Here is a 14,060-nt window from a genome sequence, read left to right on the forward strand (position 1 = left end):
ACCCGGTGTCTACAGGCTTCACCTCGTTCAGGGGACAAGGTAAGAATCAGAGCTATCACGTCAGTAACAACACTCCCCGGGGTGGGTGGGGGTAAGCCCCAGAAGTGGGTCACCAGGGGTCACCTCGCCGAGATGCACCTGTAGCCAGAGAACCACAGAAATCCCCTACCGTTCACATGCGTGGTCACATAATGACATTTAAAATTTTTTTTTTGGTACGTGCCCCTAATGGGAACCGAACCCGGGACTCTCTGGTCCACAGGCTGATGCTCCAAGTGCTGAGCCAAACCGGCCAGGGCCGTGATGACATTTTTCTGGTGGTTTTCCTTGAGTTCTGTGGCATGAATCAGGATCCGTCTTTCCTGAGTCTCACATCATTCGGTGCGGTGGTTTCAGCCATCTCCAGAACGGGGAAGAACCCACCCCGAGGGCCACAGACACTTTTATTTGAAAACACAGAATGTTCTCTCTTTGCAGCCAGGGGCTGATGAAATCGAGTGACCGAACCCTGTGCTCAGAGCTTCCTTTTCCCGTGGACGAGGACACACATGGTGTTCCCTTCGTGACCCAAGGTTGGGAAACTCCTCATCTCTGAGCACCGGGACCCGTCTGCATTTTGCAGTCTCTCTGGAAGAATGACCGTCTTTAGGGTTTGAAGCTGAGGATCGCTTTCCTCGGCCACTTGGGGACGAGGCTTCATCACGGCTGATGGGCGGTGGGCAGCCGCTTTCTGTGTGCGAGCGGGAATCAGGTGCCGGCACGGGGCACAGACGGGCACAGGACAGTGGGCATGCGCTTGGCGCCCCGACCCGCACACTCAGCCACGGTTCAGACGGTGAAAAACATGTCCTGTATATTTCACCAACATAAAGACATTTTTAAGAAGTGTTGCATGTGTTCATGGCATGGCCATAAAATGGCGAGCAGTGTGATTTATGTACAAGAGTTCTGGAGTTGAATTAAGCAAGTGACACAGACACACGGAGAAGCTGGTGAGCCCCAAACCTTCCCCGCCGCACTCTCTGGAGTGGAAGTCATCACGGTAAATGTTCTCGGCAGGGGGAGGCACACGGTGGAAAACACCGGAGCTGAGCACAGCCTGGGGCCTCGCCCATGTTTACTTTCACCCGGCCAGGGCACCGGCAAGCTGGCCAACCCAGCCCCCGCCGGCTGTGTCCATGGTGATGTGAGGTCCTGGTCCCCACAGCTCAGGAGACCCAGGTGCACTGACCCACCTCCCAGCCTAGGAGCTGTATCCAGCAGATGTTTCTCTGCTCTCGGAGGGACCCTATAGGGCGGCTAATGGTCACACTTCCTTTGCTGTGCCCAGGGGTGGTCAGCACACATTCCCTGGGCGCCTCTGATGGGGAAGTCGTGGCCGGGAAGACCAGTCCCGCTGCAAGGATGGCTAGGGTATCGAGTGCGCCCCGCTCTGTATGCGACTGATTTTGTGATCTTGGTAGAATACTCTTTAACGTTGCCAGCCAATATCTGGGAGTCACGCTGACTTTCCGTGTGTGTGTGTGTGTGTGTGTGTGTGTGGTTGAAAACGTGTCTTCCCCAACTGCCCACAGACAGCTGATATCCCCAGGTCCTAGACTGTAACCAACGGGCTCAAGGGTCTTCTGCCCCTGCCCCGTGTCTCAGTGCCCTGGTCAGGAGATGTGGCCACCGCTGTCCCTCGGTCACCCGCCACCTTGGTTAGATTTCCTGCACGCGTGTTGTTTCCACCCACTTTGAAGATCCAAGTTCTTGACGGAGGTGTTGGATGCAGAAGGGGGCAGAATGACTGTTTTCCTATCATTCTAGTAAAAGATTTTTAAAATTTGATTTTTAGAGAGAGAAGAAGGGGGAAGGAGAGAGAGAGGAAGAAACATCGATGTGAGAACTCCACGTCGACCGGCTGCCTCCTGCACGCCCCACCCGGGGGATCGAGCCGCAACCTGGGCAGGTGCCCTGACCGGGAATCGAACCAGCCACCTTTCAGAGCACAGGGTGACAGCCAAGTGGGCCACACTGGCCAGGGCTTTCTTCTCTCTTTGATTGACACCTCCAAGCTCAGCCCATCAACTCGCCCATCGCTTTCATTTTCTTGTCGCAACATAACTGAAAGCACCCCCCTGCCCCCGCCCAGCTCCCTAGGTGTGCTCTCGGGGTGGGACGCACACCCTCCAGCCCGGGGTCCCAGCCTCCGCTCTGCCTGTGCTGGTTGTGAATCCGAAACTCACTGAACGCTTTCGACCGCGGCTCCTCCGTAAGGTAATGACCGCCCGGCCCTCCGGCGGTGTCAGCTTGAGGGTCAGCATCACTCATGTTGAAACGTCTGCTGGAAGCCACGTGGTCGGAGCAAACTCACCATCGTTTAGGCTCCAGAGCGTAGACGTGGACATTCCCAGCGCCCGTCACATACATAGGAGTCTGACCCCCCTCGGGGCTGGAGCTCTGCCGCTGGGCCGGGGGCCGGCTCCCCGCCTGCGCTCCTGGCCGGCCGAGGGCTGTGCCTCACCGGGGAGTCTCTGAGACCCGACCTCGGGGTGCTGAGCTGGACCAGTGGAAGAAGTGACGCTGGGAACAGAGGCCAGAGCTCCCCCCGCGTCGTCGTCTCCATTCTCCTCTTTGCGAAGTGACCAGAGGTTAGTAAATCCGAAGTTCCTTTTCAGGCCGCGTGACTCACTTTGAAATAACACTGTCCCGGGTGACATCACATGCCCCTTATTTGCCACAGGGAGGAGCGTCTGTGTTCTCCTTTTTGGAGATGGAGGCTGAGGGCATCCCTGGGTCCCCTCCTGGGACCGTGGAGCCTCAGGTGAGAGCAGGCCACGCCCCCGGCCCCACCTGAGCTGAGCCGGACAGTGACGGGTGGCCAGCCCTCCCCTGTGTGCGTTTAATTCTCTCGGCCAGTGAGTTCTCAGCAGCTTCCGCTAATTCCTCCGGTTTGCTGATCTCGTGCCCTTCAGCGGGCGTCCTGAGCAAGGTGACCCCGGGCCTTCGGCAGGTGTAATCCGCCTAGTAGTTCCCACACGCATGTCCTCCGTCCCAGGCCCAGAGGGGCGGCTCCCGTTTACTTAGCTTTTACGTACAATAGTCTGTCGCCAACAGTGAAAGCCTGCGGACATTCTTCACGGCGAGAGAAACGCGAGAGCCCACAAGTGGGAATTGCGATCCTAAGAAGGCAGACGTGACCGAGGACGGCTCCCGGTTGGCCAGGAGCACACCGTCGGACAGGTGGCTGTCCCTCCCTCGCCCACTCGCTGCAGGGCTAAGCCCGGTCCCAGGGATTCAGTGAGCTGTGTGTCCGTTTTCACTCGCACGCAGGTGACACGCAGGTGAGGGACACTCTTACCTCGGTGCAGCTTCACGACGCACGGTTGGTCCTGGTTCTGGGGTGTCATCGGGCGGCCAAGGCTCGGAGAGTTGATGCGGGAACATCCGCGAGATCTTGCTGACGCTCTCAGCACTGCCCACGAGGTGTTTCCTGATTTTCCCCTCGTGGAGGTGACGGCGGGATGTCCGGCAGCTCCGCCCGCCACTGCGTCTCCTTAGCCATGTGACTTACACAGGGCAGCAGGGGACAGCGAGCCGGGGCCTGTGCTGTGGCAGGAACTGACCGGGCGGAGTGGAGGGGTCAGCAGGGCGAGGTCCACCTGCGGTGACAGCTAAAGCTGCTCCCTCACGGCCACGACACCCATCCCGGTTCTCACGGTGACCGTCCCCCGATAAGCAGGTGCTCTCGAGTCTGGGGCGATGCTGGCAGCCTTTGCTGGAAGAAACCAAGCCCAGTCCAAGAACGGGGCCTGCTCACCTGTCTCTTACCCGTCCTCCCGAGCTCCCTTCGGGGCCTGCTCACCTGTCTCTTACCCGTCCCTCCCGAACCTCCTCCCGGGGCCTGCTCACCTGTCTCTCACCCGTCCCTCCCGAGCCTCCTCCCGAGGCCTGCTCACCTGTCTCTCACCCGTCCCTCCCGAGCCTCCTCCCGGGCCTGCTCACCTGTCTCTCACCCATCCCTCCCGAACCTCCTCCCGGGGCCTGCTCACCTGTCTCTTACCCGTCCCTCCCGAGCCTCCTCCCGGGGCCTGCTCACCTGTCTCTCACCCATCCCTCCCGAACCTCCTCCCGGGGCCTGCTCACCTGTCTCTTACCCATCCCCTCCCGAGCCTCCTTCCGGGGCCTGCTCACCTGTCTCTTACCCGTCCCTCCCGAGCCTCCTCCCGGGCCTGCTCATCTGTCTCTCACCCACCCTCCCGAACCTCCTCCCGGGCCTGCTCACCTGTCTCTTACCCGTCCCTCCCGAGCCTCCTCCCGGGGCCTGCTCACCTGTCCCTCACCCATCCCTCCCGAACCTCCTCCCGGGGCCTGCTCACCTGTCTCTTACCCGTCCCTCCCGAGCCTCCTCCCGGGGCCTGCTCACCTGTCTCTTACCCGTCCCTCCCGAGCCTCCTCCCGGGGCCTGCTCACCTGTCTCTTACCCGTCCCTCCCGAGCCTCCTCCCGGGCCTGCTCATCTGTCTCTTACCCGTCCCTCCCGAGCCTCCTCCCGGGGCCTGCTCACCTGTCTCTTACCCGTCCCTCCCGAGCCTCCTCCCGGGGCCTGCTCACCTGTCTCTTACCCGTCCCTCCCGAGCCTCCTCCCGGGGCCTGCTCACCTGTCTCTTACCCGTCCCTCCCGAGCCTCCTCCCGGGGCCTGATCACCTGTCTCTTACCCGTCCCTCCCGAGCCTCCTCCCGGGCCTGCTCACCTGTCTCTCACCCGTCCCTCCCGAACCTCCTCCCGGGGCCTGCTCACCTGTCTCTCACCCGTCCCTCCCGAACCTCCTCCCGGGCCTGCTCACCTGTCTCTCACCCGCCCCTCCCGAACCTCCTCCCGGGGCCTGCTCACCTGTCTCTCACCCGTCCCTCCCGAACCTCCTCCCGGGCCTGCTCACCTGTCTCTTACCCGTCCCTCCCGAGCCTCCTCCCGGGGCCTGCTCACCTGTCTCTTACCCGTCCCTCCCGAGCCTCCTCCGGGGCCTGCTCACCTGTCTCTCACCCGTCCCTCCCGAACCTCCTCCCGGGCCTGCTCACCTGTCTCTTACCCGTCCCTCCCGAACCTCCTCCCGGGGCCTGCTCACCTGTCTCTTACCCGTCCCTCCCGAGCCTCCTCCCGGGCCTGCTCACCTGTCTCTTACCCGTCCCTCCCGAACCTCCTCCCGGGGCCTGCTCACCTGTCTCTTACCCGTCCCTCCCGAGCCTCCTCCCGGGGCCTGCTCACCTGTCTCTTACCCGTCCCTCCCGAACCTCCTCCCGGGCCTGCTCACCTGTCTCTCACCCGTCCCTCCCGAACCTCCTCCCGGGGCCTGCTCACCTGTCTCTTACCCGTCCCTCCCGAGCCTCCTCCCGGGCCTGCTCACCTGTCTCTCACCCGTCCCTCCCGAACCTCCTCCCGGGCCTGCTCACCTGTCTCTTACCCGTCCCTCCCGAGCCTCCTCCCGGGCCTGCTCATCTGTCTCTTACCCGTCCCTCCCGAACCTCCTCCCGGGCCTGCTCACCTGTCTCTTACCCGTCCCTCCCGAACCTCCTCCCGGGGCCTGCTCACCTGTCTCTTACCCGTCCCTCCCGAGCCTCCTCCCGGGCCTGCTCACCTGTCTCTCACCCGTTTCTCCCGAACCTCCTTCCGGGGCCTGCTCACCTATCTCTTACCCGTCCCTCCCGAGCCTCCTCCCGGGCCTGCTCACCTGTCTCTTACCCGTCCCTCCCGAGCCTCCTCCCGGGCCTGCTCACCTGTCTCTCACCCGTCCCTCCCGAGCCTCCTCCCGGGCCTGCTCACCTGTCTCTCACCCGTCCCTCCCGAACCTCCTCCCGGGGCCTGCTCACCTGTCTCTTACCCGTCCCTCCCGAGCCTCCTCCCGGGCCTGCTCACCTGTCTCTCACCCGTCCCTCCCGAGCCTCCTCCCGGGCCTGCTCACCTGTCTCTCACCCGTCCCTCCTGAACCTCCTCCCGGGCCTGCTCACCTGTCTCTTACCCGTCCCTCCCGAGCCTCCTCCCGGGCCTGCTCACCTGTCTCTCACCCGTCCCTCCCGAACCTCCTCCCGGGCCTGCTCACCTGTCTCTCACCCGTCCCTCCCGAACCTCCTCCCGGGCCTGCTCACCTGTCTCTCACCCGTCCCTCCCGAGCCTCCTCCCGGGGACCTGCTCACCTGTCTCTTACCCGTCCCTCCCGAACCTCCTCCCGGGCCTGCTCACCTGTCTCTCACCCGTCCCTCCCGAGCCTCCTCCCGGGCCTGCTCACCTGTCTCTCACCCGTCCCTCCTGAACCTCCTCCCGGGCCTGCTCACCTGTCTCTTACCCGTCCCTCCCGAGCCTCCTCCCGGGCCTGCTCACCTGTCTCTCACCCGTCCCTCCCGAACCTCCTCCCGGGCCTGCTCACCTGTCTCTCACCCGTCCCTCCCGAGCCTCCTCCCGGGCCTGCTCACCTGTCTCTCACCCGTCCCTCCTGAACCTCCTCCCGGGCCTGCTCACCTGTCTCTTACCCGTCCCTCCCGAGCCTCCTCCCGGGCCTGCTCACCTGTCTCTCACCCGTCCCTCCCGAACCTCCTCCCGGGCCTGCTCACCTGTCTCTCACCCGTCCCTCCCGAGCCTCCTCCCGGGGACCTGCTCACCTGTCTCTTACCCGTCCCTCCCGAACCTCCTCCCGGGCCTGCTCACCTGTCTCTCACCCGTCCCTCCCGAGCCTCCTCCCGGGGACCTGCTCACCTGTCTCTTACCCGTCCCTCCCGAGCCTCCTCCCGGGGATCTGCTCACCTGTCTCTTACCCGTCCCTCCCGAGCCTCCTCCCGGGCCTGCTCACCTGTCTCTCACCCGTCCCTCCCGAGCCTCCTCCCGGGCCTGCTCACCTGTCTCTTACCCGTCCCTCCCGAGCCTCCTCCCGGGCCTGCTCACCTGTCTCTTACCCGTCCCTCCCGAACCTCCTCCCGGGCCTGCTCACCTGTCTCTTACCCGTCCCTCCCGAACCTCCTCCCGGGCCTGCTCACCTGTCTCTTACCCGTCCCTCCCGAACCTCCTCCCGGGCCTGCTCACCTGTCTCTTACCCGTCCCTCCCGAACCTCCTCCCGGGGCCTGCTCACCTGTCTGTCACCCGTCCCTCCCGAACCTCCTCCCGGGGCCTGCTCACCTGTCTCTTACCCGTCCCTCCCGAACCTCCTCCCGGGGCCTGCTCACCTGTCTCTTACCCGTCCCTCCCGAACCTCCTCCCGGGGCCTGCTCACCTGTCTCTTACCCGTCCCTCCCGAACCTCCTCCCGGGCCTGCTCATCTGTCTCTTACCCGTCCCTCCCGAACCTCCTCCCGGGCCTGCTCACCTGTCTCTTACCCGTCCCTCCCGAACCTCCTCCCGGGGCCTGCTCACCTGTCTCTTACCCGTCCCTCCCGAGCCTCCTCCCGGGGCCTGCTCACCTGTCTCTTACCCGTCCCTCCCGAACCTCCTCCCGGGCCTGCTCATCTGTCTCTTACCCGTCCCTCCCGAACCTCCTCCCGGGCCTGCTCATCTGTCTCTTACCCGTCCCCCCAAGCTCCCTCCCGGGGACCTGCTCACCTGTCTCTTACCCGTCCCTCCCGAGCCTCCTCCCAGGCCTGCTCATCTGTCTCTTACCCGTCCCCCCAAGCTCCCTCCCGGGGACCTGCTCACCTGTCTCTTACCCGTCCCTCCCGAACCTCCTCCCGGGCCTGCTCATCTGTCTCTTACCCGTCCCTCCCGAACCTCCTCCCGGGCCTGCTCACCTGTCTCTTACCCGTCCCCCCAAGCTCCCTCCCGGGGACCTGCTCACCTGTCTCTTACCCGTCCCTCCCGAGCCTCCTCCCGGGCCTGCTCATCTGTCTCTTACCCGTCCCCCCAAGCTCCCTCCCGGGGACCTGCTCACCTGTCTCTTACCCGTCCCTCCCGAACCTCCTCCCGGGGCCTGCTCACCTGTCTCTTACCCGTCCCTCCCGATCCTCCTCCCGGGCCTGCTCACCTGTCTCTCACCCGTCCCTCCCGAGCCTCCTCCCGGGCCTGCTCACCTGTCTCTTACCCGTCCTCCCGAGCCTCCTCCCGGGCCTGCTCACCTGTCTCTTACCCGTCCCTCCTGAGCCTCCTCCCGGGGCCTGCTCACCTGTCTCTCACCCGTCCCTCCCGAGCCTCCTCCCGGGCCTGCTCACCTGTCTCTTACCCGTCCTCCCGAGCCTCCTCCCGGGCCTGCTCACCTGTCTCTTACCCGTCCTCCCGAGCCTCCTCCCGGGCCTGCTCACCTGTCTCTCACCCGTCCTCCCGAGCCTCCTCCCGGGCCTGCTCACCTGTCTCTCACCCGTCCCTCCCGAACCTCCTCCCGGGCCTGCTCACCTGTCTCTCACCCGTCCCTCCCGAACCTCCTCCCGGGCCTGCTCACCTGTCTCTCACCCGTCCCCTCCCGAGCCTCCTCCCGGGCCTGCTCACCTGTCTCTTACCCGTCCCTCCCGAACCTCCTCCCGGGCCTGCTCACCTGTCTCTTACCCGTCCCTCCCGAGCCTCCTCCCGGGCCTGCTCACCTGTCTCTCACCCGTCCTCCCGAGCCTCCTCCCAGGGCCTGCTCACCTGTCTCTTACCCACCCTCCCGAACCTCCTCCCGGGGCCTGCTCACCTGTCTCTTACCCACCCTCCCGAGCTCCCTTCGGGGCCTGCTCACCTGTCTCTCACCCGTCCCTCCCGAGCCTCCTCCCGGGGCCTGCTCACCTGTCTCTTACCCGTCCCCCCAAGCTCCCTCCCGGGGACCTGCTCACCTGTCTCTTACCCCCCCCCCAGCTCCCTTCGGGGGACCTGCTCACCTGTCTCTTACCCGTCCCTCCCGAGCTCCCTTCCGGGGCCTGATCACCTGTCTCTTACCCACCCTCCCGAGCTCCCTTCGGGGCCTGCTCACCTGTCTCTTACCCGTCCCTCCCGAGCTCCCTTCGGGGCCTGCTCACCTGTCTCTTACCCACCCCCCCGAGCTCCCTTCTTCAGCCTCCTGCCCGGGGTCCTTCTTTCATTCCCAGTGGGGTGAGTCCTTTCTCCCGGGTCCCTCCCGGGGCTGAGATTCTGGTGCCCGTGGACAGTTATCCGGACGCGGGTCCCTGTGCGCCGGCACTTCTTAGAGAAAGGATCTGATTGCTAGTGTTTAGTCTTTCCTGTCCTGGATAAGGGAAGATTCCTTCAGCTGTGTGTAACAAAACGCCTTAATTCAAGTCATTTCAACACGAAAGGATCTCACCTGACAGGAGATACGGGGTACGAGGTGTCAGGGTTGGCTCGGTCAGGAGATAAGGACACAGGCAAAGGCCCCGATCCGATCCGATTCCTCTCCTCCCAGGGGTGGCCTGGGGCTCCTGCCCGCAGCCCTGGGGGACCGTCCTTCCCACGGGCCCTTCCTCAGACCACAGCGGCAAGTCCGAGCCTCCACTGAGGTGCAGCTGGGTCGCAGCTTGTTTGTCTCGTTGCTCTGGCTGACCTTTCTGAGGCCCCGATTCACGCCTCATTCACACGTGAAATCAGGGGTGCCTTGCAGGACAGGAAGCGCAGGCGGAGCGCCCCGAAACCCTTGGGGTGGGAAGACAGGAAGGAAGGTCGAGGAGGGGACCTCTGTGAGCTCTGTGAGATCCCAGGGACGGAGCGCGTGGCCCCTTGGGGACGTTGATGTGACCCGGGTCCCCCTGCAGACTGGAACCTACTGTCTGCCTCTGGTGTGGCGTTTCTCACTCCCTGCTATACACTGAGTGTGTGGCCCCCAAATTCTTATGTTGAAACTTAACCCCATGTGATGGCACAAGGCGCTGGAGACGCCGGGCGGCGCTCAGGTCAGGAGGGTAGAGCCCCTGTGAAGGGGACTAGTGCCCTTACAGAGACGCCAGGGGGCTCCCGGCCCCTTCTACCGCGCGGGGTGGCAGTGAGGAGCTGGCCGTCTGTGACCCAGGACGGGTCCAGACACCAGCCCCCGGGACCACGAGAAGCAGAAGCCATTTGTCAGCTGCGGGCCCGGGGCCTGAGCAGCCGCATGGACTCGGAGACGCCCCGACCCCTGACCAGGGGTTTGCGGCACAAGCCCTGTCTGTGGGCTGGCCCCTGGGGTCGCGAGGTGGGGCCAGGGGAGCACACCCATCATGCTGTCGCCAGCCCATCTCCTCGAGGGGCCGTGGGCCTGGAGACCCCTGAGTGTCCAGTTCATGACACGGGCGTTGGGAGAGCCCTGTGTCCTTACCCACATCCCACACGTGGTTTGTCCGTAAGTGCACCTCAGACGCCCCGGACTCTTCCCGGTGTCTCCCCTCTCCCTGTGCGTGGGGCGTGGGGCGGCGAGGGGCGTGTCAGCCGGCAGTGCGGCGGGATGTCCACGTGGCCTGAGGCCGCCTGGCTGCTCCTCTCTCCCGAGTTGGCCACAGCAGGTCGGGGGCGGGGGGCTGCCGGGTGCGAGGACACTGTCGATGAGCTCTGGACCCCTCCTCTGAACCCCAGAATTCACAACTCTGACCAAATCGGTCTACGTTGCGTGAAGGCGGGAACGGGGGACACGGGAGCCTGTGCACCCTCCTCTGCGGCCGAGGGCAAGGACAGGTGGCGGAAGGGAGGGAGAAGCCCTGGGGTTTCCCGGCCAGGCCGCGAGGGCCGAGGAAGGGCTGCCGGGAGCTCAGGGCCCTTTCCCGCGGGGAGAGCGCTGGTGCAGCGTTGGCAGGACGCGGTGACACGCCGGTCCCCTCCACGGTCGGAAATCAGTGCCGCGCGGCGGCAGAGGCCACCCAGATAGTTGGAGGGACGGGGGACGTTCGGGGTGACCTGGTGTGGGCAGAGGCTGGCAGACCCCTCCCACAACCAGCACCGAAGGACAGTGGCCCATGTGGGTGCCAGACATGCCGCAGGGACCAGGCAGGCCCCGGGGACGCCTGGAGGGTGCTCGGCCGGAGCCAGGCCTGCCCACCCCGCCCTGCCTGAGAGGCGGCGCCAGCCCTGACCCGGGTCCCCGCGTCATTCGTGAAGCGGGTCAGGCTTTCCCACACCCCCTTTGTCCTCCACTCTTCGGAGATGAAAGAAGCCCTGAGGTGTGGCTGAGGAGCACAGCCTGTCCCCAGAGGGTCTGATGACACTGAGGTTGACGCCCCGGGACCTTGAGGGACAGGGAAGAGCCAGCACCCAGCTCCACTTCCCTGTGTGCACCCCTGCAGGGACATGGGGCCTCAGCACCCGGCCTCGGAGCCCTAATGTCCACGCACCCGCCCCGCGGAGGCCGCCCGCCTCCCGCCCGCGCAGATGCCGGGGCTCATGTCCGCAATCCGACGGGACCGACTCTGAGCCGTCCTTGCCTCATTACGACCCCGCAGTGACTTAAGTGCCATGATTTTTCACTGTTTGGAAGCTGAGAAATCAAGGTTGGTGGCCAGTAAGTGGCCCTAGGACCCAGGGACGGTCAGACCAGCAACCCCAGTCTGTCCAGTCAGTACATTGGAACCCTGGCTGCACTTTGAAATTGTCAAGGAGAGTTTCCAAGCACCTGTGGCAGAATTCCCCTCCGGGAACCTTGATCGTGGTAGGTGGTGACGGCCATCGGCATCCAGTGAGCAGGCCAGGTGAGCAACAGGTGAGCCGGCCAGGTGAGCAAGCAGGTGAGCAACAGGTGAGCCGGCCAGGTGAGCGGGCCAGGTGAGCAAGCAGGTGAGCAACAGGTGAACTGGCCAGGTGAGCGGGCCAGGTGAGCGGGCCAGGTGAACAGGCCAGGTGAGCAGGCCAGGTGAGCAAGCAGGTGAGCAACAGGTGAACTGGCCAGGTGAGCGGGCCAGGTGAACAGGCCAGGTGAGCAGGCCAGGTGAGCAAGCAGGTGAGCAACAGGTGAGCGGGCCAGGTGAGCGGGCCAGGTGAGCAGGGTTGTCCCGACCAGTGTCCATGTTCTCCGTAGCACCTGGTGATCCCCGTGGCCTCTTGTGATGTTCTCACACAGAACTAGTCTCCTGGGCTCTCAGCGTCAACGACAAAGCCACAGGTGGGGTCGGCACCTTTGCTGCCTCTTTCTTAGGTAAGAGTCACATCTGAGCTAGGTCACGTCAGCTAGAGAGAACTGCAGGCGCCAGGCAGGAAGAAAGAGCCACTGTTTCTCCAGACCAGGGGCTCTCCACCTTCCTGACGCCGCGACCCTTTAATACAGGTCCTCATGTCGTGGAGACGCCCAGCCACACAATTATTTTCGTCGCTACTTCATAACTCGTTTTGCTACTGTTAGGTCTTAGGCGACCCCTGTGAAAGGGTCATTCGACCCCCAAAGGGGTGGCGACCCACAGGTTGAGAACCGCTGCTCTAGATCATTTTCGTGCCAACTGCAAAGGCTGTTCTGCTTCCTTCAGAGGTGTCTCGGCTTCTCCTGTCCGTCACAAAATCCCTGATCCAACCTCCTCCCTTTGCTCTGGGCTCTGCCTTCCTTCTCCTTTCAGAGTCTGTCTGTTCGGGACTGGCCTCCCCGTGTCAGAGCAGAGCGCCTCCCAGCCGCCCTGGTGCTGGCGCTGGCATTCAGAGCCGAGCCCTGGGTCTGTAAGCACCGGACTTTGATCCCCGACCCACGTCAGGTCCCGGAGGACGGCCGGCGTGGGCCAGGACGGGTGAGCGGCTGGGGCTTCGCGCCCGAGAGAAGTACATTCTGCGGGGGTTTCCTTTCGTGCTCCCATGTTTGCCCATGACATGGCAGATAGGTCTGACTGCACGTTTTTAGACAAAACGCTGTGTTTCGTATGTACGGAAATCCACCTTTGCAGCTTGTAACGGATGGCAAACAGGTGTGGGCTGGGCTGGCGACTGGACGTGAGTGGTCACTGGTGTCTGTCCACCCAGGTGATTCCCCTCAACGGACAGAGGGGTGGAGAAATCCTCACATTTTCATTCGAGGGAGCATGTGAGCCAGAACAATCCAAAGAGAAGAGAAACCGTGTTAGAAAGTCGGAGGGACGTGGTCTCTGAGGATTCCCGCAGCTCAACCCGGAGAAGCGGGTCTGGACATGTCCACGGTGACTGTGACTCCACCTGTTCTTGGACGTGCCGCAGACTTCACACAGGACGCCCGGTTTACCCAGGGGCCGCCCATAGTGTAGAAAGACAGTTGCGTTTTCAGGAGTCTAAACAGAACACCCGGATTGTTCCGGAAAGCTTCAGGTAGCGAGTGAAGAGTGGGCGGAGGCCTCACTGACCAGTGGCGTCCAAGCGCCCAGGGAGCCGCGGCCCAGCGGGCAGGCGGGGGCCCTGTGGGGAGAGCTCAGGGCCTACCTCCGCTCACGAACACCTGAGTCCGGAGATTGCAAGACTGAGAGCCTCTGGTTGCTGTCAATGTCCTGTCCGGAAACAACGCTCCAAGCTCCTAAGAAACCACACTGCCTCTCTGGGTGTCACCCGGGGAGGGTGCGAGGGGGCGGCAACGGACAACTGAAGGCCAATGGATGCTGGTCTCAACCCGACACCCTCCCCTGTCCCAGGATGGGGAGCAGCAGAGAACATCCAGAGAGGACATGTTTAAACAATAAATCTCCGGGATTCACCATTCACCCTGAAAACAGATGTCAACTTACCTGTCTTCTTCCCTCCCTCCTCCCTCCTCCCTCCTCCCTCCCTTCTCCTCCCTCCCTCTTCCCTCCTCCCTCCCTCCCTCCCTCCCTCCCTCCCTCCTTCCCTTCTCCACCCCTCCTCCTCCCTCCCTCCCTCTTCCCTCCCTCCCTCCTCCCCTCTCTCCTTCCCTTCTCCACCCTCCCTCCTCCCTCCCTCCCTCCTCCCTCCCTCCTCCTCCCTCCCTCCCTCCTCCCCTCCTCCCTCCCTCCCTCCCTCCTTCCTTCACTGAAATAGTCAAGAGCTGACTGTCCCAGGCGCGCAGGCCACTGAGGATGACATGTTGAATTATAGACACGCCTCTGATCTCACGCCACCCAGAGAGGTGCCGACAGACCAAACCAAGAGCTCAGGAGACCTTTGATTTTCTCTCTCGTGGCTACATGTTTGCTTCTGGCCCAGTTTCGTCCCCACCGTGGGCTTAGTTTCAGCCTGTCAGGGAGGAGCGAGGAGCAGAGGGCGCCCCGCATCCC

The sequence above is a fragment of the Molossus molossus genome, unplaced genomic scaffold (assembly GCF_014108415.1).
Source record: "Molossus molossus isolate mMolMol1 unplaced genomic scaffold, mMolMol1.p scaffold_m16_p_7, whole genome shotgun sequence".
NCBI lineage: Eukaryota > Metazoa > Chordata > Mammalia > Chiroptera > Molossidae > Molossus > Molossus molossus.